The sequence below is a fragment of the Tupaia chinensis genome, unplaced genomic scaffold (assembly GCF_000334495.1).
Source record: "Tupaia chinensis unplaced genomic scaffold, TupChi_1.0 Scaffold000622_1, whole genome shotgun sequence".
NCBI lineage: Eukaryota > Metazoa > Chordata > Mammalia > Scandentia > Tupaiidae > Tupaia > Tupaia belangeri.
Window position 1 is genome coordinate 1,769,431 of NW_006160142.1, and position 15,718 is coordinate 1,785,148.

Below are 15,718 nucleotides of genomic sequence, written 5' to 3' on the forward strand. Positions count from 1 at the left end.
TTATATATATTTATATATTTAAAATAAGCATTAGGAATGTTGTAGAGCTCTTCCATGATTCCAAATTATGTCCAGCATTTAAGATAAATTCATGAATCTTGTAGTAGAACAATCTTTGAATAATGTGATCCTTGACCATCTAAGTAGAATAACCAATACCTTTAAAGAGGAAAGTAGTAAAAGCTGACTGCAAGACATACACAGTACTTTCTGTTAGCTGAAAAATTAGCTGTTCTGATACTGAATGCACGGAGGACAGAATAAGCATCTCAACTTTTTTCTAAGAGACTGTCTTTGGAGAAGACTGGGTAGAATGAAATAGCCAGTGGTTAAATTGTTAATCCAGAATTGTCAGATTTTGACAACTCTATATACATATTTGATTTTTCCCTTCTTGTTTTTGTTTGTTTGTTTGTTTACTTGCTTTTTTTTTTTTTAATTGACATATGGGCTCACCAGAGAGGGGCAGAGAGAGGAGGAGAGGAAGAAAGTACCCTCCAATGTAGTGGTCACACTATAATCTTTTCTCCATTTCTCCATTTTGAGCATGCCTACACATTTGTGTGTCTGGTGTATTTTTTAAGATGCTGGGGACTGGACTCAAGTGGTATGTTTGGCCATGTGAGATCCAGCTCCCATAATTATTAGATTATGGGGTTGACTTTTTTTTTTCTTTTTTCTTTTTTTTTGGAGAGGTTTTTGCTATAGGGCGCGTGCACTCGCCAGACAGACAGAGAGAGACATAGAGACAGAAAGCGAGAAATCACCCCCCGGGGGGATGGTCATGCTGCAATCCCTTCTCCTCCATTCTCCTCTCGGGATCTTGGGCACGCACGCACACGCGCCTGGCGTGAGTTTTAAGCCACCGGGTCCGGGACGCAAACCGCGGTCAACTACGTGGGAGTCCAGCGACATAGCCATTACGCTAACTGCTAGTTCCTGGGGTTGACTTTTTAAACTATAAAAAAGTTGATGTTACAATATGATTTTATCATTTCTGGAAGAAGCAGAAAAAGTAATGCAGATTTTACCCTCTTAAAGAAGTGATCAATTACAAACATGGCCATAATTTTTGTAATTCCTCCCCTTGAAGATAAGCTGACCTTATGACGTGGTTTCTCACTTTTACAGAAGTCATGTGAGGCAAGTTCTGAGCCAGATTCTTGACAGGCTTTTCACAGTTCCACTTCACTCATGTAATGTTGCCATAAAACTGGCCTTCTGGAAGATGAGGCACATGTGAAGCCTACATAAGTTGTCCAAACCGAATCATCTTAGATCAGCCAGTCCCTAATCAACTTGGCTGCTGATTACCAACATAAGAAATAACCCAAGAAAGATCACCCAATAAGGCAATTACAATAGCTACCAAATAGCTGACTACACAGTTTGAGTCCCAGACCTAGTGGCTTGAAAAACATATCAGGCATATATATGTGTGTGCCCAAAATCCCAAAGGAAAAATGGAGAAGAGATTGCACTGTGACCATTCCCCATGGGGGATGCTTTATCATTTCCCCTCTTTCTCTCTCTGGTAGAGCACACACTCTCTTGCAAAATAAATTAATAAATAAAAATAAAAAGATTAGCTAAGTCTAGTCAAGATCAGACAAACACTCATACGAGCCAAGATCAAACTGCCGAATCACAAAATCATTGCAGTTTAATTAAAGAAAAAGAATTTCTTTCTTTGAGTAGAAAAGAGCATTAACTTTAAAATGATCAATAAAAAATAAGTGATAGTAATTACACAAGCCCAGGAAATTTCATATATGGTTAAGTATGAATGTAAGATTTTTCTCTGCTTTGCTTTTTATTGTGTTAGTCTTTGAGCTCCCTTTTAGCACAGCAAGCAGTAATTTTGCTCTATTACCAACAAGATTAATACAAAAAAATGTTTTGAAGTTAGAATAAAAAAAGCTGGTGTCAGCCCAAAGGCAAAACAGTAATGCAACACTGTAATGCTGAGACCACATGGGAAAGTCCCAGGTTCACATCCCAAGGTCTTCCTGTGATGCTGGCTGGCTGAGGCTAGGAGAAGGAGTGTGGCATGACGACCTTATTGGGAGAGCCTCTCTCTCTCTGTGGTGTGTGTGTGTTTGCATGCATGCATGTGTGTGCATGTGTATGTGTATGTGTGTAACTCCCTCTCTCATTGAAGAAATTTAAATAAATAAATTTAAAAATTAAAAACCTGAAATGTTGGACTATGCTAATAACAGCAACAAAAAATTCTCCTCTCCTTCTAATACTCCTCTAATATCTCTAATATTTCTGTTCCTTACTCTGGAACAAATTGAAATGGGATACCAATATGAAACTATACGTGGCTTTTCATTTTGGGTTTTCTTCATTGCTGAATAGAGGGTTATGAAGTCAGAAATATAAGATCATTTCCTTCTAAGATTTCATTAAAGATAGGATATTAGGAAGATTGAAGACTATTGTGCTGGCTTACCACATCATCTACTTCCAACCATCAGAAATGAATGATAATAAAATAACACAGAAGAGCTTGGTCCTTATCAACCACAAAGTCATTTAAAATTTTTGTGATTGTTCTTTGAGTCCAAATCATTATTGCGAAACTTCGACAAATTGGGAAGATTAAAAATTTCTTCAGGATTGTGTAAGTGCATACCATAATACTCAAGCAAGTAGAAACTGCATCAGCAAGTCAGCTAGGGAGGGGGGGCGGACCTAGGAAGCTCAGAATTCAGAAATGGTTCAGCAATTTGTTGCTTCTTCATATTTCAGAATCTGATAAAAGTTGTAAACTAGATTAATTAGAATGCATACAGAAGCCATCTTATCTGCCATTTGAACATGAACAGAAATTACTTGAACTGTAAGGGCATTCTTTTCTGCATCATGAGCAAAGTCAGTACTAAATCATCTATAGTCCTGGAGTCATAGCATTGCAGTAAACTCAATGTCCACTGCAAGTTGAGGATTAAGATAAATGCTTTTGTATCTGTCCCGCTTGAATCTCCACAAAAGTAAAAGCTAAATGAACAAAAGTGAGCTACAAACCATTAGTGGTAAAGAAAAAATGTTCAATCAGCAAAAATCTCTTGATCAAGAGATTTCTAACCCTTATGGAAGACTAGAAGTGGGTGAAAGAGAGTTAATAAATGAAATAAGCAGAAAAAGGCAGAGTTTAGAATATGATGCAGAGTGACACCTGGGGATAAACACTGTGAGAGCCAATATGGAGAACATCTGGAAGAAGATGAGTAGAAAATATATACTAAAATCATGCTAGGGGACCAGCAGTTAGCGTAACGACTATGTCGCTGGACTCCCACGTAGTCGACCGCAGTTCGCATCCTGGACCCGGTGGCTTAAACTCACGCCGGGCGCATGTGCGTGCGTCCCAGGGGAGATGGCCACACCGCAATCCCTTCTCCTCCATTCTCCTCTTGGGATCTTGGGCACACACGCACACGCACCCAGCATGAGTTTCAAGCCACCGGGTCCAAGACGCTAACCACGGTCGACTACGTGGGAGTCCAGCAACATAGCCATTACACTAACTGCTGGTCCCAGGAAGACCCTTCTGAGAGTGCTATCTCTTTGTCCCTCTGTTTCTCTCTATCTCTCACTTGTGGAAGAAATACAGAAAGAAACAAAGTCTATGACTTTGTCCTATACACATGTTCTTACAACCTTCTCTCACTCACTCCCTCTCTTATCAATTCCCCTAGGATACTGGGTTTCCAGCTGTTGAGAAACAGCCTTGTACCCACATGTGAGAGGACAAGGACTGCCAATGATCATGAAATTGAACTTGAAAGTAAATTCTCCTTCTGCCAGCTGAAGCTTCAACTGAGACTGCAGAACAGGACAATAGTTCAACTCCACCCTCACCAGAGACCTTGAGGTAAAGGCATCCAACTAAAGTTTACCCATATTCCTGACCCACAAAAATGTAAGATAATAAATGTTTGCTATTTTAAGCTGCTAAATTTAGGGATAATTTTTTACACAGCAAAATAACTAATATAACCACCTAGAATATAGAAGAAAATAGTCCATTTTTCACTCTAATACAAACCCAAAATGAAAGTTAAATTCAGACAACTCTACTCTTAAAAGCAAAAAAGGTGAGGGTCTTACTGTGGATGTTCTCTTCATCCTGACACTAGGGTGTTGGCACTAAGTCTAATACTTCCAAAGAAAAGTCTGCCTCACACCGTAGAACAACCACTCTAGATTTGTCAAGAGCAAAAGGCAGATACAGGAAATCTCAGCAGGGGAAAGTGAAGGTCTGACAGACTTGAAAATGCAATGAGGAATATAAAGTGATGATATGATGAAGCCAAGGAAAATAACACAAAGAAAAAGAAAGATGCTGAGGAACATCTAGAAAAATGAAAGTACGGTCCAAAGATGAAGTGAAATAAATTGGCATGATTTTAAGCAATTGATAGGATGGAAGACAACCTAGTTGAACTTTTCCTGGAAAATCCTCCTTTGTGTGGGTCAGGTGATGTTGTATTGGACCCGTTAAGAAAAGAAATGTAATCTTAAAATATTAACCAAGGCATTGGACAGCATTTACATAGTAATGGTAATCTAAATGTTCTTTTTTGTTTTTTTACTTTAGAATCTTCATAGATAAAATATGGAATATTTGCCATGGTTGCTAGACAGAATGTTAAAATTAACTTTGGAAATATAATAAGATGGTGATATGTGAAACAGAAAAGGCAATCTAGAGGAACAGGTAGGAGCACAAATATCTCCACCTAACTAATGTGGGTACTTAAGAGAGGCTGTTAAAATTAATGGAACAAAAAATAGAGATGTAAATATATTATTTAAATTGTCAAAAATAATGTGTATGTATATACATATACATACATATACTTATGTATGTATGTATGTATACATAAGGAAAAAAGAAGGGATTAAAACCTGAGTTAATCCTGTTTTTATTGTAACGGTCATATAAATATTATATAAAAGCCATAAATTAACAAATGGAAACATAAGCATATTACCTGTGGATATAGATCTAATTACCAAGAAGATTTATTAAAGGATATTATCGGTGAAGTGTAAGACCAGGAATGAAGAGGGGATAGATGGTGACTGTTGTTCTTTACACACCATCTTCTAAATCATGTACATTTTCCATGTGCCCATATTACTTTAATAAAAATAATTTAATTATTTTCAGTAATTATCTTCACTTACTTTTTATACATATAACGAAGCAGAAAAGTGAATTTTGCCAGCATCCTGCTCCTAGTCTCAGAAATAGTGTAAAAGAGCAGGGTATAATTATTTTTACTATTTACAATTTGAGGTACTACCCATTTAAATATGTTATTTTCAAATAATCCACACAGCAAAAATAAATTCCTTTGACATTTCCTAGGAGTTGTCAAGATTTGTCTGAGGTAAGAAATTTACTCCACTTCCAAACTTCATTTAAGTCTTTGTTCCAACTAGTGTCATACCAAGATGTCCCTCTAATCTCTTCTTTCCTTTGCTCAGTTCCCATTTTAATTTGTCTACCAAAATATCATAGTTTTTATATGTTTATATTTGGAAATGCACGTCTTTTCAGACCCGTATACCTTCCCTAGTTCTATGTGGTTTGTAGCAATAGCTGACACCTAAACATGATGCTTACGCAAAGCCATTTTTAAAGCTCTGCCAAGTGTCACTGGAGCCAACTGGATATGTAATGGTCTCGTATCAATTAGGCTTCCTTGTTTTCCTAGAGATTTTCAAACTGTATATTCATCTTCCCAAAGCTGGCTAGAGACATCCAAAAATTAGATGCACTCTTTGAAAAATAAATTCCTGACTCTTCAAAGTGGGCTAACTACTTTGGAAATTCTGATGTGTTAGCAATTTGACCATGGCTTATCAGAGCCAGCAATGAGATAGGTCCACCCTGGTAGAGACACTAAGAGGTATTTTGCTGCAGAGGATTTATAAATATAACAAAGCTGACTAAACACTAGCCTTCTTTTTATCAGTCCAATGTGTTAACAATTATAAACAATACCAGTAGTGAAATATTCCTCCTGAGAGGGGACCATTAGCACCCCTCTCCCACCTTGTTAAAACATTGTGACTCCAAAACATGAGACTCTAATAACCTCTGAAGCAACATTTTTACACCTGCTAATCTGTAATTTGGTAGGCAAAATTATACTACTTTGTGCCCTTATTTTTTTCCATTTTAGGGACTACTGGGGCTTACCTCCTGGTCATATGTGAAGAATGTCAATAGTATTAACTGAAATGTGAATTTCGCCTCCCATGTATTATATCTACACTTTTTCAAAAAATAAATATGCTTAAAAATAATAACAACAGTATTTAAAAACTGCCATAACTCTGCAGATGAAGGAAATTAATAATTTTATCCCCTTATATTATATGAACTACATCTTCATTCAGGAAAGTTCAGGACTAGGCATCATAATATTTATCTCAGTATTGGATTATTCTCTCTGTGTGTTCGCTAATTTATTTTTTCAAAAACAACTTATTGGGGCAAGAGAGTGGCTCAGTAATCAAACATGATACTCTCTGAGGCAGACCCACAATGGAAGATTACCAGTTTGAGTCCAAGAGACTTCACTGAGTATGCCAAGCACATGGTACAGGCTGGCAGAGGCTGGGAGTGGACCGAGATATTGAGACCATATTGGGGGGTACTGTATCTCTTTCTCTTCTTTTGCTCATGGAGTAAACAAATTTAACAACAACAACAATTGCATCTTAAGTGTCTACTTTGTATTATGCACTGCATTAGGTGCTGAGCATACTCAGATTAATAAGGTAAGGGTCCTGACTTTAAGAGGCTGGTCAAAAGGATAACTAAAAGTTATAAGCTTAGGTAGATCATCATTGACCCTCCTCATTGCATGAATGAAACTAGGAAACAGGGTCTGCTTAGGGTTGTTTGAGGAAACATTAAGTGAAATACAAGTTCCAAAATGGTCTCCAATCATTAACATGAACAAGCTTGACTAATTTAGGAATGTAGATACTGCTATTAACAATATCACAGGTACAGCTGCAACACAGGGAGAAAGAAGGAAATAGAAGCATTACTGGCACTCTGCAGCATATGCAAGAACTGAAGGTGGGAAGTTGCATTCTGAGTTTAGGAAATATGAGTAGCTTACTTTCACTAGTTTACCAAAGACTAATTTAAGACTGGGACCAGCAGTTGGCATAATGGCTATGTTGCTGAACTCCCATGTAGTCAAGTACCAGGCCCAGTGGCTTAAACTCATACCTGGTGCATGTGCGTGTGTGCCCAAGATCCTGAGAGGAGAATGGAGGAGAAGAGATTGCAGCATGGCCATCCCCCCTGGGGGGTGATTTCACACTTTCTGTCTCTCTGTCTGTCTCTGTCTTTCTGGTGAGCACACGCACCCTATAGTAAAAACCTCTAAAAAAAAAAAAAAAAAAAAAAAAAAAGACTAATTTTAGACCAAGTACTTTACACATTTTTTTCTTTTTCTTTTCTAAATGGAACTCTCAAACAATGTTGAATACAAGGACACATTGACAAGAGTTTCTAAGATAACCAGATCATTAAATAAAATACAGACCAGTCACAAATGTGACTAAACCATATCTGAAACTATAAGGAAATATACTAAGTACTTCATTTAGCTGCCCCAGAATATCTTATCTTCTATCCTTTCATTATAGGTTGCCATGTTAACTCTGTCTAGAACTATTACCAATGCCTAGTTACTGCCATGATGAAAAGTCAGATAAGGGAATGTCACCACTGAATTTGAAAAAAATCTCAACAGATCTCTTTCATTTTTGAACTTTGGGCATTAGATCACAGAACTTCCCTTTAAAGAGATTGTGTATATTTTCTCTTTTCATTTGAAAGAAATGTGTAATCCCCTTGACTCCATGAACACTAGCACTATACCATTTTCTGACTGTGCACATGATCTTTCAATACATACCTACAGGACAACTATTGCAGAGGTGAAAAAGGAGGTGTAGAAATTACAGAAAACAGAGTTTCCCTCAAGTGTTGCAGAGACAAATTTTACTGGAAAACTTTAAATGCTGGGCTATCTTTACTGAAGCTCCCATAATAGATAGCACAGTAAGGTAAAATAGATAAGACTCCTCATTTGGCTCAGTGTCTTGCCAAATCTATAGTCAAATATATCTGTTACTCAATTCTAGGATGACATGGGCTACTTTCAGAAACTTTTCTCTTCTTTGAGATTTAGATCATCGCGTGTGAGTTCTTATGCCTAGAATTGTTGCAGAGTGGTCAGACCTTGAGATGGTTAGTGTGAATATTTCAGAGTGAGAAAACACAAAACTCTGTGCTCACTCTGCCTGAAAACAGGAACAAGTGATCACATCAGCCTGATCAAGAGTTCCACCAGTTCCCTAACTGTCTCTCCAGTCCTACTGCTATCTCAACAGCTGCAAAATGCTTACTGCCTCTCTGGCACCCTCTTCCTCAATAAAAAGATGAAGAATCAGCCATTTTGGGCCACATTCCTCTGAGACTGTGAACCCCCTGGCCTTCCCGTTAAAGATCATTGCTTGTCTTGTGTGTTTTATCTTGGTCGCACTTCGGTGGGTCCTACATTTTGACAGCACTGAGCGCGACAAAAAATAGAACCTAACACAGACAAGGAAAGAAGAAAACAAGAAGAGGTAGAAGAAAGATGTGAAGGGTAGCAGTAGAATGGGGACAAGGATATAAAGGACAGAAACAAATGAGCATCCACCACATGCTGTGTGCTGTGCTAAGAGGTTACCTTTTGCCAAATGCCCAAAGAATCTGTCAAGATTAAGATGCTTTGAGAGTTCCCATTATTATTGGCTCATATTTTATCCATGTAATGGCTCAACATTAATGTTCAGATGTAACAGTGTTCGGTCTTCCTCAACAACACAGCATTTATTCCACATCAAGAGGAAGATCATTTAGATTCCTCCAGGGGAAGGAAGAGCCTGCAAGGGAGTGAATATTTTTGCCCAACTAGAAACATCCTGAAAGGAAGCATCGGGGCAGAGCTCACCCACAACCTGATAAATCTACAGATTGCATGATAAATCTGCTTGGGAAAAAGTTTGCATAGATTCAACTTAGATTTTAAACACACCAAGGAGAGAATGTGGATAACAATGGAGTCAGGGTAGCGTCTAGCACGTTGCCAACACTCTACATGTGAATTAATAAAAATGTGTTGCTTCAATATGCTTGTTATTACAAAGAGACTAAAATATCTTTCCTTCTTTAAATTTATCTCTGGGTTTCGATTGTGTTAGAGATGCTCTTAATAAGAGTCTAAATTTGTGATTTATAAGAGCTTTGCTATTGTTGATATGGGGCACTTTATAATTTACATATGGATTCACTAACAATCTAAAAGTTTAAGAAATGGTTCTAATTATAAAACCCTGAATTGCTAAATACCTCATTCTCATAAATAACATAATCATACCTAGCAATGTGTGTTGCATATGTTAGGTGCACAGAAGATATTTGCTATTTTTAATCTGAAGTAACAGTATTGTGGATTTATGGGCAACATACAGGGTGGTAAAATATATACACAAATATTCACTGCTTGTTTTGTTTCATCTTCTTAAATTATCATTTAGAATGCTTACTGGAGAAACAATGGTGCTATTTATCTGACTGTAATTTTATATAAAGAGAATAGTGATGATGAGAAGATAGTGAAAATTGTTTGGTAAATGATGAGTAAAAACATGAATTACCTAACCTTTCTCTGGAGGGTTCAGCCTAGTGATATTAATATATTTTTAGTGCTGGGAAACTTTTTGGTGATACAAACAGATAAGAAAATCTAATATAGGCTCTAGATGATAACACATGTAAGTAGTTATCATAGAGCTTGAAATTTAACTCAATGTATTATTTTATTGAACAAAGCTTAATGTCTTATGTATATCATGGAAGATAAAAATTGTTAATATACACCCTTACACACGCATAATTATCTTTTTTGATGCTTCAGATGATTTTGTCTCACCCTCCCTTCAAAGAAAATTACAATGACATGTTAGAGAGAAATAAGTCAGAAGGTATAATACAAACATACACATGTATTTAAAAACCAAAAGGTTACAAAGTATTAAACAGGGTTGTCAGGAACATCATGATGGATTTTTGATAGAACAGTATGTCATGACTTTCTCGACGACCTAATAATACAAATAATTTGTAGTACTGATTAAAAGTAAGACAATAAAGTTAGGCTTTATTCTTACTACTCTTAGACCCTAACTATTTTATAAAAAGATATTTTTTCACCTACAATTGGGACTAAAAATATCACGGAAGGTACCAGCTTTACTAGTCCTGTCTGAGAAAATTCCCACTGAAATTACTGCCAAGTATTAATTAGATACAATGTCTTAATTCATTATATTTCTCCAATGCTTGTAAAGATGATATCAAAAGAGGCTATATCAAGACTCATAAATACAATCTAGCTAAACTCATACCTGGAGGTAATTGGTGTGTTTTTCATAATCAAGTTAAAAAAGGAGTGTATTATGAATTTTTTAAGCTCCTTAATCAAAACATGTTATCAAGGACAGATACAGAGATCATATTTGTAGGACTCAGTATATACTGTGAATTAGCTTCTGTCTATAATAACTAGGAAATAGGTACATGAAACTTCTACAGGGTTCAGTCAACAGTAATTTAAGGATAGTGGGCAAGGGAGCAGAGGTTGAGTTAAATAAAACAGTTCAGGGATGGGGATCACTGAATAGTTTTTCACCATGTATAAGAGTCCAAGCTTTGCAGTGCATTCATGGCCCTGTCCTACCAACTGCCAGCGACAACACTCCCCCTGTCATTACCTTTCTTCCAAGCGTTCTGAATTGAGTTGACGCTTTGACCACTGGGCTATACTGCCCCCTAGTGGCCCATACCAATGTTACCTTTTTTAATTGTAGGCCCCTTGAATACAGAGGCTCATAATCTGAGTTGGTTAGATGCCCAGGATGGAACTGTATTTATAAGCAGTGACTAAGTAAATAATACTCTGTGGAAGAAGGATAAATACAACATGATACAAAGCTGAACTTCAGTCGTATAAAGGAATACACAGAAAGGGATCTGAATCAGACTAGAAAATGTTGCCTGGGAAGAGTTATGAAGGAGGGAGATGGGTAGTAAAGGGAAAAGGTTTTCCATACAAGGACACAGAGTGTGAAAGGGCAAGACATCTAGAAGTCACTGAGTAGTTCAATAGGATGTGGAGAAAAGGCTGTCGAGGAGAGTTGGAGCTAAACCTTCTAGTGAGGCAGATAGAGGCAAGTATGAAGGAAGGACGGGCCTTGGTGCTCATCCAAGTGATCTGCCCTTTGTCCTAAATACAGGGCTGTGTTAAGGAAGGGAAGGATGTCGATGTATTTGCATTTTCCAAAATGTAATCCGACATCTGGGAGATCACAATGAAGTTGGTTAAGAATATAAGAAGTCAAGAAGTGATGAGATTCTGAATAGAGGCCATAAGTAAAGGCTGAGAATTAGATACCCATGAATCTCAAAATATCCTAAAAAAAAGCTAGCAGCATAGCCTTGGCTAATTATCTGGCTTTTCCATGTCTCAATTTTATCATGGTTAGGACAGAAATAATAATATCAAGCTGTATCTTTTGAGTTTCCACCTCAGACACATATGAACTACTTGATTATACTTCTGGTTTAATTAACAAGATATTTATTTGAATCTATAGGCTTTACAGGCTTAGGAGAAGATAAAGCATATCTTGGTGTAACTTCTTTTCTTTTTTCTGGCTTCTAGTTCCCTAACAGAGCAATTAGCTGACACAGGCACTATCCATGCAGGGGGAAATTCTGCTGGATCTGAGAATTTGTCTGGGTGTTAATAGGCCAATGGTCCTTTATAGTTGATAGCTATGTCTTTAATAATCCATGCACATCTATTCAAATAGGATTTTCATTTCCTGGTTTCCCCATCACAGAAATGTCTTCCTATAGCACTTGACATCTCATGCATGTGACTTGTTTTCTTATTGTTACCCATCTTTTGCAGAAAAGTCTAATTTTACCCAATGCTATATTTCTTGAACTAAAATAGTACCTGGGATTTAGTGAGTATTCAGCCAACATGTGTTATGCAAACCGAATGAATAAATAGATGAATGAATATATTTGTCTAGAATGAGCCTTGTCAAAAGACATCTCAAAACCAAGGATGTAGCTACCAATAAAGTACTTCTTCATCCAGTAAAATCTCTGGACCTTAAAGAAAATGTACTGTGCAGAATTTTCTTAAAATTTTACCCTTAAAAAATACATAACCTGGCAATTCTGCTTGCCAGCAATGGGGAAGTGGGCAGGGAAATACCTTCTAAAGAACACTTGTTTACGTACATTTAAAATTACAATGGATTACATTCTTCTCACTAGGCACTATTAGTTTCATATGAGCCTCTGTATATATTTTAAAATATACAACCCAGTGTTTTTCTTTCCAATTTGCACTAAAATTTGCTGTAAAAATGTACATTAATTTAAGGGAATTCAGCAGAATGAATGGGCTAGGGAAAGTAAAATTAATTATTCATGTCACCAGTATTCTAAGTCTGCAGTGTGGTTATCAGGAAACACATAATTATAAGTAATGCTGTTACTTTTTAATAATGAAGCCACAGCTAAGGTTAATTAATATTTTTAATAAAAATAAAATTTTGTTCTTTGAAGTTACAAAATGTATTTTGTGAGCTCTAAATATTTTTCATGGAAATATGTGTGTACTCTGCTTACATTTTTCAAACAAATAATATTCATTTTTCATGAGTACCTCCAAAGCCTCTAGGAAGCAATCGCAGTGTCCAATATATTCAAATACTATTTCTTGCTTGAATGTTAATTGTGTTTCCTTTCAGAATATCCCACCGGGAATCAAATGCTATTGACTTTAGTGGGATGTCTCATATGTGAAATATCCATGTCTCTGACAATCTACCACTAATATTTTTTAAAATTCTCAACAGTTTCTTTCCTTGAGTAGGTTTGCAATTCCATCCAGAAAAGAAGTCTACCTAGAGCATTAGTAATGTTCTAGTACATTTCACTCATCTTTTTTTATTTTATCTCACTCTAATTTCTTCCCAAGACTTACAAACCATAGTACCTGCAATCAAAAACCAGAATCTCGCAAAGGTTTAGTTTCTCTCCTTTGTCAAGAAGTTTTAAAGAATTATTTTATTTATTCATTCATTTATTTTCATTTGACCAGAGAGAGATACAGAGAGAGGGAAAGTGAGAAAGCAAACCACTAGCTACGTGACTAGAACTGTGGTAGGACATGTGGGAATGTCTGGGGTCTTAACCACCACGCCCCCTGCTGGTCCCCCACCTTTGTCAAGATCTTTGAAATGAGATGAAAAGGAGGTGAGAAAGGTTATGGATCCTAAAAAACAGGTAAGGGTAGCAGTCAGTTTCTTAATGTAAAAAATGGGGCTTAATATTTATCATTATAACAAAACCCAATTTCTCTTGCAAAGGTAGATTTCATATATGCTATGAAAGTGGAGTGTAATGTAATTTACAGACCAAAAGGGGATGCACTTAGAATTTTTAAAAAAGAATATTAACAATCACATTGGGACGAAAGGTACACACAGGAACTATCCAAGCCAGCAGGGATGAATGGCTACCCTACATAAAAATCAGGGGTGAAATCTGTATTTTCTTAAATAGTCATGAGAAGATCTAATTAAGAGTATCATCATTAGACTCAATACATTTTTTAGAGCTTAGTACAACTTCAGAGTTTTCTAGTTAAACCCATTTATTTTACTGAGGCAGCAGATTAACCACCCTGTCAAGTCACATGACAAGGTAAGTGGCTGTGTTGAAAGTGAAAATCAGCTCTCCTAATTCACTATGTTCTTTACTTCACACTGTACACTTTCCAAGTAGAAGGCATTATTAAGCATCCAAATTGTTTACAGTATCTACATAGCTTATGAAATGCTGAAGGAAAGAAACAAAAGATCATTAAGTATACTACAAAAAATACTCTAGAAAGAAATGTCACAATCTTGATCTTAAAAAAAGAAATAGCTAGTGGGGCTGGCAGGTGGCAGGGTGGTTAAAGGCACTGGACTCCCACAGGGTTGACTGGTTCGAGTCCAGGACCTGGAGGCTTACTTTCTCTCTCTTTCTCTCTCGTCAAGTTAAAATAAATAAATTAATTAATAAAGTTAAATAAAATAATTCTTTAAAGAAAGAAATAGCATACTGAAGATAAAGATGTGTTTCTATATTTATTGCATTATTTACAATAGCTACATAGCATCAACCTAGGTGCCCAGCAACTGATGAAGGGATACATAATACACACAGACACACACACATTCACACATACAATGGAATAATATTTAGCTATAAAAAAGGATATAATTTAGTCACGTGAGACAATGTGGATGAACCTGGAGGAAATAATGCAAAGTAAAATAAACCAGGCATTAAAACACAATTATGTCTTCACTTATCAGTGGGAGAACTAAAAGTAGAAGAGTGTATAAATTATAAAGGGCAGAGAGATCAGTAGATAGAGAAGATTTGCTCAACAGGTCCAAAAGTGAATGAAGATATAATGGAATGAGTCCTAGAGTTCTACAGCACAGCAGAGTGTGTCTGGTAACAATTCAATGTATATTCCTAACAAGAGTGGATTTTGAACATGCACAACAAAGTAGTGGTTAATGTCTGAGACAGTGAATATGTTTCCTTTTTTTTGATCATTACACAATGCATATGTATTTTGATAAAACACACTCTATCTCCATGCGTGTAACTATTATATATAAATTAGAAATTATAATTTTAAACAAATGAAAAACCCTTTACAAAAAGAAAAAAGAAAAGAAACAGCACAATTCCACTTTCCTTTCTATACAACCTGGAAAACAAGGGAAGTGAACGTTGTAGCCCTTTGCATGTTGGCCCACTTCTTCTCACTTACGCAAAGATACATGTATGCCATAAGGCGCTGTCAGATTATTCAGAAGAGGAGGGAACACACAGCAGCCAAAAATCTTTTGTGATACTTCTGTCCCTACCCAAAGAAGCTGGCAGCATTCCAAGGAACTTTAGACCATCAGTTATTTTTGCAAATATTTGTTTCCTCAGATTAGTCTTATGGAACAATCTCCTTTTTTTTGGAGAGGTTTTTTGCTATAGGGCACATGTGCTTGCCAGAAAGACAGAGAGAGACCGAGAGACAAAAAGCAAGAAGTCACCCCCCCCAGAGGGGGATGGCCACGCCGCAATCCCTTCTCCTCCATTCTCCTCTTGGGATCTTGGGCACCTACGCACACACACTCAGCGTGAGTTTTAAGCCACTGGGTCCAGGACTTGAACTGCAGTAGACTACATGGGAGTCCAGTGACATAGCCATTAAGCCAACTGCTGGTCCCACGGAATAATCTCTTTTTTAAGATGTCTGGTTCTTATGAAAACATTTTTAAAATTAAGTATTCTAAGAGAGTTTTTATAAAATTTACATGCTCCATATAAAAACTACTATTGATATTGTTATATAAAATTTATGTACTCTATATAAAAAGTACTATTGATATTGTTAAATTCACATTAAAGGGAAGAATGATAAATGTTACCATTATCTCATGATATAATTCTTGTCTTTCCAAAGTAAATGTCATACTG

General features: G+C 36.6%; 1 protein-coding gene and 1 pseudogene across 1 annotated transcript in view; one reads left to right on the plus strand and one right to left on the minus strand.

The window, feature by feature from the left end:
• The window catches only part of LOC106736043 (40S ribosomal protein S15a pseudogene), a 48,422-nt pseudogene extending 42,182 nt beyond the window's left edge, over window positions 1-6,240 (plus strand).
• Window positions 1-15,718, minus strand: part of NRXN1 (neurexin 1) — a 1,261,405-nt gene that overhangs the window by 130,259 nt on the left and 1,115,428 nt on the right. The window lies entirely within an intron of this gene.